The following is a 17,327-nucleotide window of genomic DNA, read 5'->3' on the forward strand; positions in this document are numbered from 1 at the left end:
GAGTGCAAAATGAGGTCGACTCACCCGTTCAAGGCGAAGCTGTTCCGGCTTGACTTTCCTGTGCGGCTTCCGCTTGGCGAATATGGACCACTGTGCGCTTCCGTTTCCAGCGTCGTCGTAGTTGTCGTTGTCAGCCTCGGTTTCGTCATCGTCGGTCTCCCGGATATCCATATCATCGCCCACTTGCGGTCCTTCATTCTGTCTAAACTTCGGCACCGAGCGACGCACTTCAGCGTTTCCTACAGCTGTTCGGCGCTCGTTCAGCGTTCCGTCCTTGGCGTTCTTCGGTGGCCGTGTTGTCGGCGTTCCGGAGGGGCTGTTGTCCAACTTTTCGCTGTCTCCACTTTTCGGCGGACACTCTACTCCCACCATGACTCCCACGCCGGTGTCACTAAGGCGCGGCTGGTGCTGTAGTGGTAGCGGCATAATGTCGATAGCTCACCGGGCCGGCCTCGTTGAGGCCGCACTCAGCTTGGCCAAGGCGTGGTTGGGCTTAAGTCCGCGGGCCGCCGTTGAAAAAAAAGCCCTCGCAGTCGGAAGAAAGACAACTGGAGCTGGCAAAAAAGCACAGTACACTCACCAGGAGTGTTCACGGTGTCGGTTTTCACAGCTTTGCTGCCTTGGAACGATATTTGCACATTATTTCAGAACAAAACATCGAGGAGCCGAGGTGAGACGCGTCTACACACTCTGGCGATAGGAGCGCTCTCCCGGCGTAAAAATAAAATAACGCCACTGCCCTTAGACGAATTCAGATGGCTTAGTGGCACCAGTACCAGCTTGAGAAGCGGAGCTTGGCCAGCGATTATTGTTTCGCACGGTTGTGTTGCGATAGACGTATCTTGTATCTTAAGATACACGATACATTATTGAATGTATCGGAAATACAGATACTCGTCTTTCGAGAAGTATCGCGATACAGATACAAGATACCCATAGAGTATCTAAGATAGTATCTAAGATACATGTATCTTCGATACTGCCCAGCACTGTCCTCCTCTATGTTGAATCGCAGCATCTGGCTCTTAGCGTCGCATTTGCAGCGCAGCCCCAAAAAAACACTAGCATTTTCAGCGCAGCGCAAGAAACACTAGGGTGTTTAGAATTGCGTATCTATGTATTTTCTAGTAAAGGAACACACCATCTAATACTTGTGTATTGATGTTGCGCCTCAGGTATGCGTAACATTTGCTTTTTGATCGACAATGTTCACAAGTATGAACGGCGATACCAGTGCAAGATGGCTGGGTGTTCAGAAAGTGATTAAACTTTGGCCGGGTGGCTGAATCAGCTTAATCGGGTGACAGACAGACAAACAAAAAGACAGACAGACCAAGATTTCTGCGTCTAAGTTCCCCAAGAAAGACTATCGTCTTTAAAAGCAAGTAATCAGTCTTTGTGCTTGCGTGTCTCGCCTCGACTTGGTATGCAGATGAGATTACGGCCTGCTATGTACTATTCTTGATTTAAAGGCAGTCGGGTCTGACTGGTTCAGTGAGACAATAGGGCCGCTCGCCATTTAAACTAAGTTTTACATTAAGGGAAGGAAACCTTTGAAGTGAAAGAGTGCGTATGAGCGTTCGTGGAAAGAGAAACAGATGAGAGGCGAAGGCAGAGATGCTAACAAGGAGGGAAAATCCGGTATGCTATACACGGAGAAACGTATGCGCAGGAGATAGAGAAAGTGTATAGGGAGCAGCAGGGATTGCGTACATGCTATCTCAGCCCGTCACTACGAACCGCTGGCTGTCGCTGTGCGCTATCATGTGCCATTGTCCGCAACAAACAACAACTCATGCTTTAGAAACAGCAACAGTGCCTCCGTCGCTCTCAGATGCAATGAATTGCGGTATATCGACATTCAAAAACGATTCCCCCTGACTGGGGTCTTTGACCTGAGCGAACGAGCGTCTCTGTACAGAAAAAATACATGCATGATGGCTATTGTTAGTATCGAACTAGTAATTCCACCACGTAATTAGGGACAGAACTGTATAGCGCTGACAGTCCCGCAGATTGTGTTGAATGACGAACGGTTGTTCCCGTCTCAATATATTAGTTTCACGTGTGGCCTCACTGTGTAGTGATGCAGATGGGAGTTCGTGGCGGCCTAAAACTATCTCGTCCCCATTCTCGTATACGCTATCGCAAATAATAATAATAATTGATTCCGCTTGATGGCCTCGTACACGCGCAGCCTCGACAGCGCGCCCTCTGCTTGAACACAGGCAAAATGAGAAAAGACGTTGGTTGTATTTTGGAAAAACATGGCGAAAGCACTTGACGTTGAAGCTTAATTGACCTGGATGTTGGAAGTGCGAGAAATATGCATACCAGAATACTCTGGCTATATATATATATATATATATATATATATATATATATACAACGTCAAATAAAGGTTCGTTTCACTTGTGCGTCAAACACCTTGTTTTAGTATATATCTATATATCTATCTATATATATATATATATATATATATATATATATACACACACACACACACACACGCAAACACACACACATACACACATACACCACTCTGACGTTACAGAGTAGTCGCGTTTTTGCGCGCCGAGCACGGTCAGTTGGAAATCGATGATGAATATCTCTATAATGACGTGCAACTTTCGTGATTTCTAAAAAAAAATGGTATGCCATAAATTGGCACTCATTACAACTTTCTAATATAAACACCTGCCCTCAAGTCAATAATTAAGAAGTTAATTAACGAACTGTCAATTTTAGCAACAGAACTGTTGCTAAAATTGACAGTTCGTTAATTAACTTTTCATTTTAACTGCGGCGAAGTAATTCCGCCTCGACGTGGCGTTCGTGTGCGAAAACGACAGAAGCCTGACTGTCTAAGATATTTATAAAAAATATCTCCATGGCCTAAAAAAAAGCACCCCATATATATATATATATATATATATATATATATATTCGGGCAGCACCCAGCACCTCATACGGCACACCTCCTTATCGAATGTCAGACAATGAGCTAAAGTGGCGATTTAGTCCACGCAAGCTGATTCAGTTCACTAAATATATGTACAGTTCACGTATACTGCGCGTCGCTCAAAAAGCATGACAGAAAATGGACGATTTTAACAAAGTCAACATGCTTTGGCAGAATACGTCCTCACTGCGTTCTCTGCAGTCAATCACACGCATAGTAAGCAGCTCTTATTCGTTTAATTTCTTTTGAAACAGCTGACATCGGTGACGGCCGAGCCCTCGCGCAGAAATTTACAGCACGTCAACGTAAAATCATGCATTGTACTTATTTCCATCGCACGTGGGTGTGGTGCGCGCGAAAGATAGAGGCGCGGATTTTCTTTTCTTTTATCTGCTCTATTTTTGTTCGCGTGTGTAACCTTGACCCAAAAAAAGGTGCTTCGTCAAGCGAAGCTATAGGTGCGCCTTCAGTATGACGGCAAAGGTGGGCCGCGTCCCGTAAGGCACAATAGATTTCGCCTGACGCCAGAGTCCTGCGTGGGTGACGGGGCACGGGAATTCGTTAGGTCCACTCCACACACGACGAAATGACAAAAATATATATATATATATATATATATATATATATATATATATATATATATATATATATATATATATATATATATATATATATATATATATATATATATATAAGGAAAATGAAGGTGAGGGCGGTGCTCCGAGCTCCATCAAGCCGGCGGTGATGGCCGCTGATCACGCCAGCAGCGACAGCCACGTGAGACCTCAAATATGCCCTTCATAACTCTTGCCCGACACTGAGTGGCCTCGTTCATCCCTCGCGCAGTCTTATACAGTATTAGGCGACGAACGCCTCATCAGGTGAACAGCACTTTCGCGTGGGCAGCACATGAAACGCGAAAGCAGCATAGCTGCGCGTGTGCAAGCATACATATAGGGAACCCAAGCTTAAGTTCGGGCGCGACGCTCGCGCGGCTGAGCTATGCAGACGCTGCCCGCGAAGGCGTTTTGTCGCCTGATTTGCCAGCGGCGGCGGCTAGGACACGTGCGCGCATGCGCTCCTCATTCGGCCCGGAGCACTGCTCCACAGATGCAATCCGAGAGCTCTGCGCGTGCGCGGAAGCGGGGGCGGCAGTGTTGTGGCCGTGGATGCCCCCAGTTGCGATAAGAGCAGTGGCGCCGCTCGACCGTGATTTGCCCCTGCAAATTGCCTGCGTTACGAGAATTGGTCGAATTCGCGGTAATGCGTGCTTGTTGTGCTACGTATAATTGTTTGCTATTCCGGTGCCTACCGATGTCTGCAAGGTGCGCCTTTGACGCTCTCAAACTCCTGCGGACTGCAATTTTTGTCAGCGAGTGAGTGTGCGTTGGGAAAAGAAAAAGGAAATAAGGAACTGGAAGCGCCTATCTTAGAATGCGCGCAATTCTCAAGGGCAAACTGTTCACCCCACATCGCTTCTTCTCAAGTTGTCCGCTGCAGCTATTTCCTTCGATTATTGCGCTTAGGAGATAACGTCCCGACAAATGTCTTGAAACGTATATGCACGAGCCATATAGTGGAATAATTCTGTGCAACAGCGTGGGCTCAAAACAATCTCCGCCCGTAAAAAGGCGTGTGCTTATGTTAAAGACGAAATAAATTAGATATGTCTTCAGGCTACAAATGTACAGTAAAATATGGGTAACATATTACAGATACCCTTGTTTTCTTCGTGTAGCGCAGGGGTCTCAAACTCGCCTCAGCTAGGCACAAAATTAAGTCCCGCACTGGCCGGGACAGTGTAGGCGGTTGAAGCGGGAAAGGGGGGGGGGGGGGGAGTGAATAAAATGCCACCTAACGCTGTCATTTGAAACAAAGCATTTCCCATATCTCACGTACGCATCATTTCTGAAGCGGATTTGGTGTCAAGATTCGAGCAATATGTCGATACCGCTCTCCAGAATAACTCAAATCTGGACGACGATTTTGAAATATATTTTGTTCCGCGGTTCTGTTTCAACACATGGTTACCGCATGGGGTGCCGCACGAAAAAGAAAAATGCTTGAGACCAGTCACGTCCTTGTATAGCTTAGCCGAAAATAACGTTGTTAATCGCAATAGGCGAGTAAATAATGCGATTCCATTGAGCAAAGTCACAAACATTTTATTCATTGCGAAGCCACGGGCCGCTAGCGAAACGTGCGGCCCGGGGGCAGCGTGTTTGAGACCCCTGGTATAGCGGATAAAGCACGCTGTGGCGACTCCCGTGCTCCGAAAGGGGTATACGGGTTTCGTCAGCGCAAGAGGGGCGTGGCTGCGTACACAGGGCTTCAGTCTAGCTTCACAGCCATCTGACCTTGAGTCCTTGGGTGCATAATTCATCGCTCGAACGAAGAGGCCTGCCTCTGAGCAAACTCAAAGTTATTAAATAAAAAAAGGAAATAAAGTAAAATAAAGAATACAAAAATTCAGCTAAAGAGGATGCTTGGGCAAGTTGGTACGACATACTTGAAATGAAAACAGCGCAGTAGACAAAGGACCTTCTTTCACTGGTCCTATCTATTTTGCGCTATTTTTATTTCAAATAAAATTGAAGAAACTTCATTAGGTTTTCGTATATAGGCCAGAGAGAGAGCGAAATAAGGCATAGAGATACAGGGAGTTTAAGCAATGCTAATTTCGGTTTAATATTGTGCGCGGGGTGATGGAGTGCGCGGATTAAAAAAAAAGAGAGAGAGATGTATCGGACGGGGATAGAGAGACGGACGCAAACACTAAACATCTCTAGCAGGATGTGTGCTGTCTCTCACGAAGGCCCGCAGGCCTCAGAAATCTGAGTAGTGAAGCCTTCTGCGGGGGGTTTCTGGAGAACATTTTTGTTGTAGTAGAGGAAGATTGTCCACTCGTTCCAGCGCTGTGCACATCACTTGCCTCTCAGCACTACAGCATGGACAGACACGGATAATGTGTGCGAGTGTGTCGCTCGCCACAGACGCATGCATCGCACGTGGCGCTGTCGGTCATTCTAACAAGGAATGCACATACATTATGGAGCATATCGCCTAGCCGCTATCGCGCTCTAACTTCGACTGCAGTAATGCACAGCCCGTTCTTGATCCCAGTCAGAGAAAGTGTGTCCGAGCCGGAGGCCAAGCCACTCACTCTCCAGAGCAATCGGAGGCCGGCAGACGAAACACGCCAACGCGTTTTCCGTTGTAAACAAGGCGCCTAGTCGCAGAGGAACCGCCGCGCGTGTCGCCACGGCCAACAACGGAAGTTGCAGTATTCGCGCGACGGAGCTGTCTCGGTCGCGCTCCGAGACCGAAAGTGAGAGCGCCTGTACAGGCTCGAGCGCGGTGCTCGGAAATAATGTGCCGAATGTGTTCACAGCCCTCGATTTCATCCATCCAAATGTGGCGCGCGTAGCCAGAGTTCTCCGGAGCGACCTAAAACGACCACGCGAAATGCGACGCTGAGCCACAAGCGGTACACCGCCGGGACCTTGCATCCACTCTAAAAACTAACGAACATTTTTGCCGCACGCGACAGTTCGAGGCTCGCGCTTACGTCACGAACGGGTGCGCAGGCGCGAGCCTCGACCAATCGCATGCGGCAAAAAACGTTCGTTTGTTTTTAGAACCAGTAAAAGGACACGGTCGTGGTAAGCTGCAGGTGGCAGATGTGTGTACAGGTTCGATAACAACAAAGAAGCGACACATGATGAAAACCACCCAATTCTTGGCCAGTCTCCCACTGTGGGTGTGAGCCACGCGGTGACTAAGTCAACAACAACAACAACAAAAAAAATTACGGCAGCTTCGCATTAGTGGTGCCAAGCCGCACTAGTGCTGGCCTTCCTTGTTTCTCTTTCTTTCTTTCTTTCTTTCTTTCTTTCTTTCTTTCTTTCTTTCTTTCTTTCTTTCTTTCTTTCTTTCTTTCTTTCTTTCTTTCTTTCTTTCTTTCTTTCTTTCTTTCTCTCTGTTTCTTGTATCTCTTTTTTTTTTATCTGTTTCTTTCTATCTCTCTCTATTTCTTTCTCTTTCTCGCTCTTTCTATCTTTATTTCTCTTTCTTCCCTGTCTTTCTCTCTCTCTGCGTCTTTCTCTCTTTTTCTTTGCTTCTCTTTATTTTTCGCTTTCTTTCCCTTTGTCTTGACACAAAACGCTCTAATGTGCAGATCTGGCGGCATCATTACCATCAGGGTTGCCAGGCTTGGCTACTTTGCGCCAATTTGGCTACTTTTTTAGGCCGGTGGCGGCAGAAAAAAAAACGCTTTGGCTATTTGGTTACCTTTTGGCTACTTTCTTGTTACCTCAATTTGAACCAAATTATCAATATTTGGTGATGTCGTAGCCGTTGGCGTACGACTATGCGGTGTGAAAACATGGTGGCTAAGGCACGGCTGGGCCTCGGTGAAAAGTGTTGCATGTGGCCTCGTTTTGCAGACCACATATTGCTGAACGCGACTTTAAATCGTAATCGGAAGTGAAAAGGACAATCGAAAGCGCTCCGCATCCTGGGCGCTCTGCACTCATGGACATTAGAAATCGAATATCCGACGAACTGCTCGTGTCATTTCTTAGGATTTGGTACGAACTGTGACTCAGGAACTGCTCAGACTTCGTCATCACGCGAGAAGTGGTCGCGAAAATGACTGCAATATATGCTTCAATGCCATTATCGCAGCAACTAATATCTTGAGCACAGTCATGCCGTACTCATTTTTACTGTTGCCACAAGGCTGTTACTTCTAGTCCCCTTCAGGAAAGTTACGCAAGGCGGGTGAATAGAGAATAACTAAAGAGTTCTACAATAGGGTTCGTAGCGTTTGCGTTGCTTCGGTACGTACGCTATTTTAGAAACTTGACGTATTGGCCTGGTGTGCGACCGATGGCGGCGCTGCGAACGGCGCCTGTATGACGTCAGAGCGGGGATTTGCGCGCTTTCGTCTGCTACGTAGGCCCAGCGCCTTGTTGAAACCACCGTTGTGGTAAATCTCAATAAAAAAGCAGTTGAATTGTTATCTTGCGTATGGTGGCTACTGACGGTGTTCGAACAACCACGGGACTGCTTTTAACATTCATTTCAGGCACGTAGCCAGGATTTTTTTTCGGGAGGGGCCCATGGCCTAATTATTCGAAAGAAAGTCTTTTCATGGCAAAAAGAAAAAAAAAGTTGCCCGGGAACATAAAAGGATAGACGAATTTCGGGGGGGGGGGGGGGGGGGCTTGCCTACGTGCCTGATTCATTTAGAACTACAGCTCTTTGTTTCTTAGAACTGCGGCCGCTTGTCTCCGCGGCGAGTGCTGCGCAATGGTGAAGTACTGCTCTGTGCCTCAGTGTAGTTCGTCCGCTCGTGAAAGAGGCGTTAGCTTTCACAACTACTCTAAGGACCCGATGCTGAAGAAGGAGTGGATCGTCAAGCTAAGAATGGGAATGCGCCCCACGCCTTCATCGACCGTGTGCAGCAATCACTTCGCGGACAATGACTTCTGCTACCCACCGTATAGAGCAGGTGACCGTTCCGACACGCTCCAGCGTCATTATCTTCGTCGGCACCGAAAAACCTGCGAACCTCGAAGGCGTCATCGAGGGCGATATGCGCGCCACTCTTAGGTAAGCTTGTGACCGCGTTTAATCGCCTCGCCAATAGTTAAGCCGTTTATTGCACGCAAGCTATAAGCATAGGCGACTTACACCAGGTGCGGTGCCGTCCCACAACCTGCCGCGAAGGCCCCTAGACAAGGAGCCGACGATGCGGCCTCCGAATCGCCTCGCACGTAAGCGCGCCTCGTGAGCTCAGCTGAGCGGCGCAGGATATCTGAGACTACGGCTGCATTTGGATGGTGTACATACGTATTTTACTTATAAAGGCAAGCGCACGCCTTAGCGGACTGCTTATGATAAAGTCATAAGCGAAACTTGTTGCTGCTCAGAAGAGTGGTAAGTTGGGCTAGTTGGTAATGATCCATACTTATTGTAACTGCGCAAAAAACGGACGGAGACACGAAGGGCGAGAAAAGGACAAACAAGCGCAGGACAAAAACTGTTGCTGCTGTGTACTGCACATTCTCTAAAAGTTTTCACCCGAGGCAGTGCAGACACTTTTTTTTTTTAAAATCGGAGCTCTTTAAGCTTTTCGTTAGGCTGCGTGGCGTGAAACTGGACCCAGCTTGCCTTTGCCATGTTAATCTCTGTGGCCCTGTGAGTGGTATAATCAGCGATCAACTATTTGTTATATTCTAATACCCATGCGACGGCCCTGTGCGGTGTTAATATGAACTATACGACGTAATATCGTTGTCACTGAACCAACATTATACGGGACAAACCGCGATCATGGGCATCGGCAGGGGGGTGTGCAACAAGGCGGCACTTGCGCACTTGTTTGCAGGACGAGAGCTGCGACGGTGATGCGATCTCCGTTGACGGCCTCGACCGCGCATTCAACAACGTGGCCTGCGTCGTAAACCGCCTCGCCCTCGATGAGGCACCGCGACCTTTCACAAGCTTTATCTACATACTTGTAGATGCTGGAGAACGGCACGCTTACTGAAATATCGAAAGAAACACCCAAACTAATTAGTATCGTACGGCGGAAACACGATAACGAGCGAGAACACTCACACATGGTTTCACTTTCTTACCAGCAATGCGGTCGGTGGCATCGGCGCACTCGTCAGCCATCCGGGGGATTTCTTGGCCCTGCCGATTGGGCCGCAACTAAAACAAGTTCAATATTACACTCGAAAACATTCGTTGTAGGCGTTAGTTGACCGTCGCGAGGCTGTTCGTTCGACAATGTTCCCGCCTGAAGCAGACGATCCGCATACAGGAGCAGCGGCTGCTGCAGCGCGGTTGAGATCGGAGTCCTCGCTCTGACGTCACACGCGAGAGGGCGCCACTCCAAGATCTCGAGGCCAATAGCGTATGACGGATGCGCAGTGGCACCAAACAATAACGCAAAGCTCTGTGTACCCTATTTTCAAACTGCCTATTTTTCCAACAGCGCAAGAAACTTCGTTATCCTGCACCAAATCATCGCTAAAGTCAGCAATTTATGCTTGAATCTCAGCAATTGTAATTTTGAAGGACCCATGCAGTGCTTATTTAGATTTTCGCCAAAAGGATTTTGCATTCAGTGATATAATAAAAACGCCGCCATTGTTTTGACACACGCGTGGCTCCATTTGGCTACTTTTTGGCTACTTTTTCCAATCTTTTTGGCTATGTTTTGTCTTGTCGACCTGGCAACCCTGATTGCCGTATTCATAATCATGACTCATAAGTCATGACACTGCCGGGAGCCATTAAAAACAGTATGTCATGTCTTTCTTCATGGCTGTGCAGATAGCTTTGTCGAATCTCCGAGATTAACTAAATGTTCAGGTCGGCGCGAACAAGAATTTGCACAACTTCTAGAGGCAGTCGTTCTTTGGACTGGACTGCGATAACTATCAGCCTGTTTGTATCACATGCTTACCAGTAGCGTTCACTCGCCTTTGTCGTCGGCTGCGTCGTCATTAAACTCACCCATGTAGTAAGGGCTGCAACTGTTCGCGGTGGGTGTCGAGATTAAGTGCGCCTGCTCCAAATGGGTGTAGCATGAGATTAACGTACTCTAATCTCGATTCGAAAAGCAAGCTTGACTTATATGTTCATATTCGAATAAACTGAGAGGGAAAAAAGTCACAGTTTCGCGTCAAGGGCGAAGCGATGAATGCGATAGCAACAAATTGGAATATAATAATAATTGTTGGGGTTTAACGTCCCAAAACCACGATACGATTATGAGGGACGCCGCAGTGGAGGGCTCCGGAAATTTCGACCACCTGGGGTTCATTAACGTGCACTTAAATCTAAGTACACAGGCCTAAGAGCATTCTCGCCTCCATCGAAAATGCGGCCGCCGCGGCTGGGATTCGATCCCGCGACTTTCGGGTCAGCAGTCGAGCACCATAACCACTAGACCACCGTGGTGGGTAACAAAGGGGAATGTCACACGAAGAACGGCAAGCAGCTCGAAACTTGCAGCACGCTGTTCAAGCACAAAGGACACACGAAAAGAACACACAAAGGACGAGCGCGAACAACTGTCAAAGCTCGACACTTGCAGCGCGCTGCTCAAACGCAAAGAAGGACGCACGAAAAGTACACACAGCTACACACAGGACGAGCGCGAACTGACAACTGTCACAGCTGTTACTTCTTTTTGTTTAAGCAGCGCGCTGCAAGATTCGACTATGCATAACCAACTAGCCCCTACTTTGGCTCTTCTAGCTAGCAGCTCACTTCTTTCGCAAACGCGGCTGCTGCAGTGAGCGAAGTGACCTTAGTGCGGTCTATAGCTTCAACGCAAACTTTGCGGTGAAAGCACACGACGTACAAACCTCCCCCATCACGAGATAAGTGTGCGAGCACGGGCGACCACGCCCTGTAGGTCTATGTAGGATACATGTAGATACATGCAGGAGGCGCGCGCACATCCCAACTCCGGCGAAACACGAGTGAGGCGAACACCTTTAAAGCGCGCCCTTCGCGCCATCTCGCGGGTGTAAGTGAACACGCTGAAGCACCTCCGAGCTCTGCGTACCGCCAGCGGTAAATGGTATACATAAATAGCTCGCCGTTAGAATGCTGGAGGAAGTATTCTGCGTGGCGGAGCTGTCTAACGCTGCGCGCTGCGGAGCGAGGGGGCGCAGGTTCGAATCCCCGGTAGCGTGCTTCGGAAAATATTTCTTCTGAATTATATTTCTTTGTGACTTTTGTGTATATATATATATATATATATATATATATATATATATATATATATATACACGTACGTATACATATACTGAACATGAGGGCAACGGCAAAAAACCACCGAGAGCGTGTGTGTATATGATTCCTATCGCAATAAATGAAATTGGATGGCAGGTTGCCGCAGGTGCCTTTGAGTGATTTCAGTACTGCTAATAAGAAAGAGCTGATGCGCATTCCATATAATGGATGTGTGGCTTGACTTAAACGAGGGACCAGATTCCGTGCATGAGCAAGACGAGGCTGAGCCAAAGGCGCCGCCAGTTGCCTCGTGCTTGCATGCGGCATGATTGGGCAGCACTCAGTCACGTAATGCCCGTCTGCTGAATTTGGTACGTGCTGCGAATACAGCTACACGCTTAAAACGAGTGTTTGTTTTTTTTTTGTGACGAACGCAAATGACTATTCTACAGTGTTTGATTCAATTACGAGAATATACGTTTTCAACACGTGCTCGTCAAGTTTTAACGTCATGGAGGGTGATGCCCAGAACACTAGCCTCGTACACGCCACAAGGTGGGAAGAAAAAGATTGCGACGGCGCCCTATTGGCACTGTACCTAATATTAGGGGCGTAGCTCCTCTTAGTCTAACCTTGTCCCATGTCAGGCGTAACCGCGGCAGTATCTCCCGAACAGTATAATAGATGGCGCTGTCCCATAGAAATAGAAAAATAAATAAATAAAAAATAAGAATAAAAAAGTAAAAGAAATAAGAAAATAAAAATAAAAAATAAACAAAATGAAAATAAATAAAAATATTAAAAAATTAAAAAAAATAGAACAATAAATAAAAGAAGGAAAAACGGAAAAAAAGGAAAAATAATCAAAGCGGCGTATCGCTTTGATTACTGCTGGGCGAAACCACTGAACATTTCACGGTGTACACATGATTGCTTCAGGAGCTTCGCCCAAGCTCTTCATCATTCACCCGTGGATATGCTGTAATTATTTTCCTAGCGTTGTTCAGTCCTTTGCAATGAACATGGAGATCTCATTTGTCCGAGACGCCAACAACAGTGCGTTGTACCAACACCCCCTGAAGTCTATAGGTGCACGGTGTTGGTTATACGATATCGTCGTTGTAAACATGGGTACGTAACCAGACGGGTACAATACAAGGCCGTACTACATGAACGAGATGGGGTCAAGGAGACTCACTTCGAGCTGCTAGGCATAGAATAAATTAATAGTTACAAGAGTAAACAGATAACCATTTGCTAATATTTATTCTGCCTAGACTAAAACGAATAACATGATTTATTACTAAGTTCCACTGATATATACCATGTCGAATCATTTTACTTCATGCTTCGGAAGACCAACGTCAGTGGAATAATGATTAGGTACAATTTGGTAGGTAGTTTACGTATGAAATTTTTTTCGTCATATCGTTTCTTTCTTTATTTCCTTTTTTTCTTAATCCATCTTTCTTCCATCTCGTTATACTTTTGTTATTTCCTCTTCACTCTTCTTGTACTCCTCGCATGCCCACCTTGCTAATCGCTGTTCATGTGTCATAGATAACAACAGTTTGGTCAGCATAATTTCAAGCTTTCCTTAGTTCCGCTCATTTCTTCCTCCTTTCTTTACTACAATGATAGCGAAATTTCCATAAGAGATTTTAACAGGGCGGAAATAATTTTTAACCGCAGAAGAGAAATCTAAAAGAGAAGCTATAGTTGCAAGAGACAACACTGTGAAAATAAACAAATAGCACAGCAATATGTACTGTAATATCATCCTAGCAGTATTCTCAAAATGAACAAAAGTAATATTTGAAACGGTTGCTTGTTATAAGCAAAGAAGTTATTGTGGGGTTGTGCCTTTGTCTTGTAGCGTAAGCGGATCAAAATGTGATTATTTTTGCGAAGTCTATCTTGTAGTTCCCTCTGATTAAAGGGACCATGACACCCAATTTTCGATTATAATCTGTGTTAAGTGGTTAATCCTTGTGCGTTCACAAACAAGCTGGCGATATTTTAGCGCATTGGGTCCAGCACTTAATCTATGATTGAATATTTTTATAAACACGCGAGCGGCCCTGAGAGTCGGGCGACACTGGCGCACTCGCGATCTGTGGCGTAACAAGCTGCTTGTTGTGCGGGCGTCCGCATTCCAGCGGACGATTTTGTTCCGTGGTCAGCTGCGCGTGAAATCGAGCTATCGCGGCTTTCTTCAGCTTGGCATCGAAATTGAATGATTTGCAGCGGCTGAAACCTTGAAAGAAGGCGACGCGTTTTCACTCCACGCAGCACATGACGTCGCACACGCAATGCCAAAATGGCGGTCGTCGCCGGTGGGCGGGACTTATAGCCGGCGACTTCTGGAGCTTATTTTGAGCTAAATTATTCTACCACAGTCCATTTTTCATATATGTATAGGAACAATAGACCCTGTGCTTCTATTTTTTCACCGAAAACCGCAAAATATTGGGTGGCCATGTCGTGGCCCCTTTAATTGATGAAGAAATCTTTGTCGTGGCATGCGATTTCCTTCAGTTAAAAATGATCATTCAGATCTGTCAAGCAGCTGTGTTACAGATGCGTAACCAAAACTAATGTAAATAAATCGGACAGATTCTTTCTGTGCACACGCCTTCATGTTTGACAATCTTTATCTCGGTGTATGGGTCCCTGCTTATTTATTCATACTCCAACAATCGGGAAAATAAGGGATTTGTATGCCACAAGCCTCACAGAGGGAGTAGAATGCTTAGGGTGCCTAGAGTTACTGAAGCGTACACACTCTAATAGGGCTGTTCGAAGACGGAGCGCTTTACGCTTTGCGTTTGCCGTCAATATGCCCATGTGTTTTAGGGGCGAAGCACCTTAGCGTTTCGCCTTGTCGGCGTGTCATGTCGTCGTCACGGTCCATCATAAACGGGCATGCGCCACAAAAATTGTGTAAATCCCACTACTCGCCACCGGTCCATACTATGCATATTATGAGTGAAAGGTTCGTCGTTACTGCCTAAAACATTTTGTTTGGCTTAGCAGCGGTATCAGAATCCCCGACGAAATTTACCAAGGCGCTCAAGTTTCTTATCTGAAATCAGAGACACAAACGTACACTCTAATAGGGCTGTTCGAAGACGGAGCGCTTTACGCTTTGCGTTTGCCGTCAATATGCCCATGTGTTTTAGGGGCGAAGCACCTTAGCGTTTCGCCTTGTCGGCGTGTCATGTCGTCGTCACGGTCCATCATAAACGGGCATGCGCCACAAAAATTGTGTAAATCCCACTACTCGCCACCGGTCCGTACTATGCATATTATGAGTGAAAGGTTCGTCGTTGCTGCCTAAAACATTTTGTTTGGCTTAGCAGCGGTATCAGAATCCCCGACGAAATTTACCAAGGCGCTCAAGTTTCTTATCTGAAATCAGAGACACAAACGTGCATCTCTACGGTAAAGTCATCTATTTGAAACGCCGCTTCTTGAAACATATCTGCAGAGTGATGGTGCGTTAGTGGACCGATGGCGAGTAAAGCAGTAAAGATTTTTGCTATGGGAAACACCGGCGCACACTGCATGCTTCGCTCCTCCCCAGGTTTCACGTTACTGGAGCTGAAACACCCTTCCCTACATGCTTCGCCCCTCCCCAGTTTTATTCCATTTATCATCCGCTGTGCAACGACCTCAATATTTGCAATGTGTTCGAGCGACAGAAAGGCACCGATTCAAAGGGCTCATGCTCTTGTGCAAACGAGTCGCGAGGCACGGTCGTATACCCGAACGCCCTTTGCACAGATGGCTCCCTGGGCGCCGCCATAATCCTCCCTGGGCTGCGCTAAATAGGCGTGACCCCCCAAAAATGCACTGCCGAGGCTGTGACGTCAGCCTTTGTACTCCCGCGCGTAGCCCAGCATGGCGGCGTTTTTTCTCTCCTGTGAAAAGGTCTAAATTGGGGAGTCTGAAGGTGTACATGCTGTGGCGGAAACGCTCGAGAAGGAGAGCCCAGAAGAGGATCGTACGAATATCGAACCTATTTAAACACACCTGAACCAAAAACCTGTGTCTAGGGCCAAAACGATCCCCATATTAGGCCTTAGCATACAAGACCTTCGTCACAACAGTAACGCTCTAAACGCATTAGGGCAAAGCGCTCACAACGTAGCTCGTGCGATTAGCAGAGACGCCAGTCGCTGACACGACATGAAAGAAGTCCTATTACGCTCGAATCAGGCTCTAATCTTCAGAATTACGCGCGCAACTCCTTACCTCAACATAAGATCAACAGAGAGCGCCAAAGTAAGCTCAATACTGCGGAAAGTGTACTAACAAGCCCTCGGTCTCCAGGCACAAGATGAACAAACTACTCTTCCTGGGTATCCGGAACACTTTAGACCATGGGTGTCCAGAACACACGCCTCTATCTCCCTAGAACGGTAAAAGAAACCCTAAAAACACTGGGTTGACAGGAGACTGTACGCAAACGCTTAGCAAAAAAAAAAAAAAAATCACTCCGCAAGTCAGGATCAATGCGCTTACATAAGCCCATAAAGGTGGCCTCGATTCCGCATAACACGCATCCGGAGCATCACTTGGGCAGGAGAAAGGCTCGTGTCAAAGCAGTAGAAAGAGGGCACGGCGGTCTCTTCACAGTTCGCTGGACAGACGCCGTCACGTACTCGAACGGGGAGGCCATGGTGATCAGCGTGGCAGGACACAGACACGCGAAACTGGCGCCCGCCTCCGAACGCACGCACAACGTCCACGCAGCAGAAGAATACGCCGTCGACCTCGCTATCACGGCATCGAGACAGGACGAGGAAATACAAGTTAACATACTCTCATTTGGCATTGTCAACGCGCACGACTTCTTGCATAAAGGAGAATCGGTATTCTCAACTGCCTCAGCCGTACAATACCTCGCACCTGGACTCTCTGGACATGAAGCGGACAGTGGTAACATGGTGCGCACGTGATAGCACGAGGTCACTGCAACACTGTTTTCCTTGTATTAATTAATTGTTTCATTAATTAAATGTTTCTACTATAAATTTCTTTTTCACGCACTGGCAACTGCCGGAATGTTTAGGGGCAGCCATCCCGTCAAGCTATAATCTGTGAATTTGCTTTCTCTGGCTTCTCTTTTCTTTCCTGTGAGGAAAAAAAAAAAGAATTTGAACACCAACCCTCAATTCACTCCCCTTCAAGCGAAGTACTCCACCATTTATCGACCCCATTATCATTTCTGAACAAGGCAAGTCACCCTATATCACACCGAATGGGCCCTCCTGCCAGAAAACAATCCCCTTTATCCGAAACTCAACGCATGATCAGTGGGAGACGGTGCTGACCAGCTCGGCACTGGTATACCAGCGAAAGCAGATCATCAGTGCCGAAAGGGCTGCCCTGGGCTGGGGGATCCACAAAGCAGGATCTTACCCCTCCCTGTGACCGACTAAATAGTTTTTTTTCCTCTCTCTCTTTCCCCCGTCGCCATGTTTCCTCGTGGCAGCTGCTGGAAAGCATGATGATAATCTCCTTCCACCCCACGCTGCTGGAGACAACGCACAGATGACGAACCACCGGCTTATATGATAAGGCGTCTATAGACGAT

At 47.1% G+C, this 17,327-nt stretch overlaps 2 protein-coding genes across 3 annotated transcripts in view; one reads left to right on the forward strand and one right to left on the reverse strand.

The window, feature by feature from the left end:
* Nucleotides 1-17,327, reverse strand: part of LOC119371725 (anamorsin homolog) — a 265,406-nt gene that overhangs the window by 57,915 nt on the left and 190,164 nt on the right. The gene's annotated exons all lie outside the window — the stretch shown is intronic.
* The window catches only part of LOC119371734 (uncharacterized), a 53,139-nt gene that overhangs the window by 32,400 nt on the left and 3,412 nt on the right, over nt 1-17,327 (forward strand). The window lies entirely within an intron of this gene.

This window comes from Rhipicephalus sanguineus, chromosome 1 (genome assembly GCF_013339695.2).
Source record: "Rhipicephalus sanguineus isolate Rsan-2018 chromosome 1, BIME_Rsan_1.4, whole genome shotgun sequence".
Taxonomy (NCBI): Eukaryota; Metazoa; Arthropoda; class Arachnida; order Ixodida; family Ixodidae; genus Rhipicephalus; species Rhipicephalus sanguineus.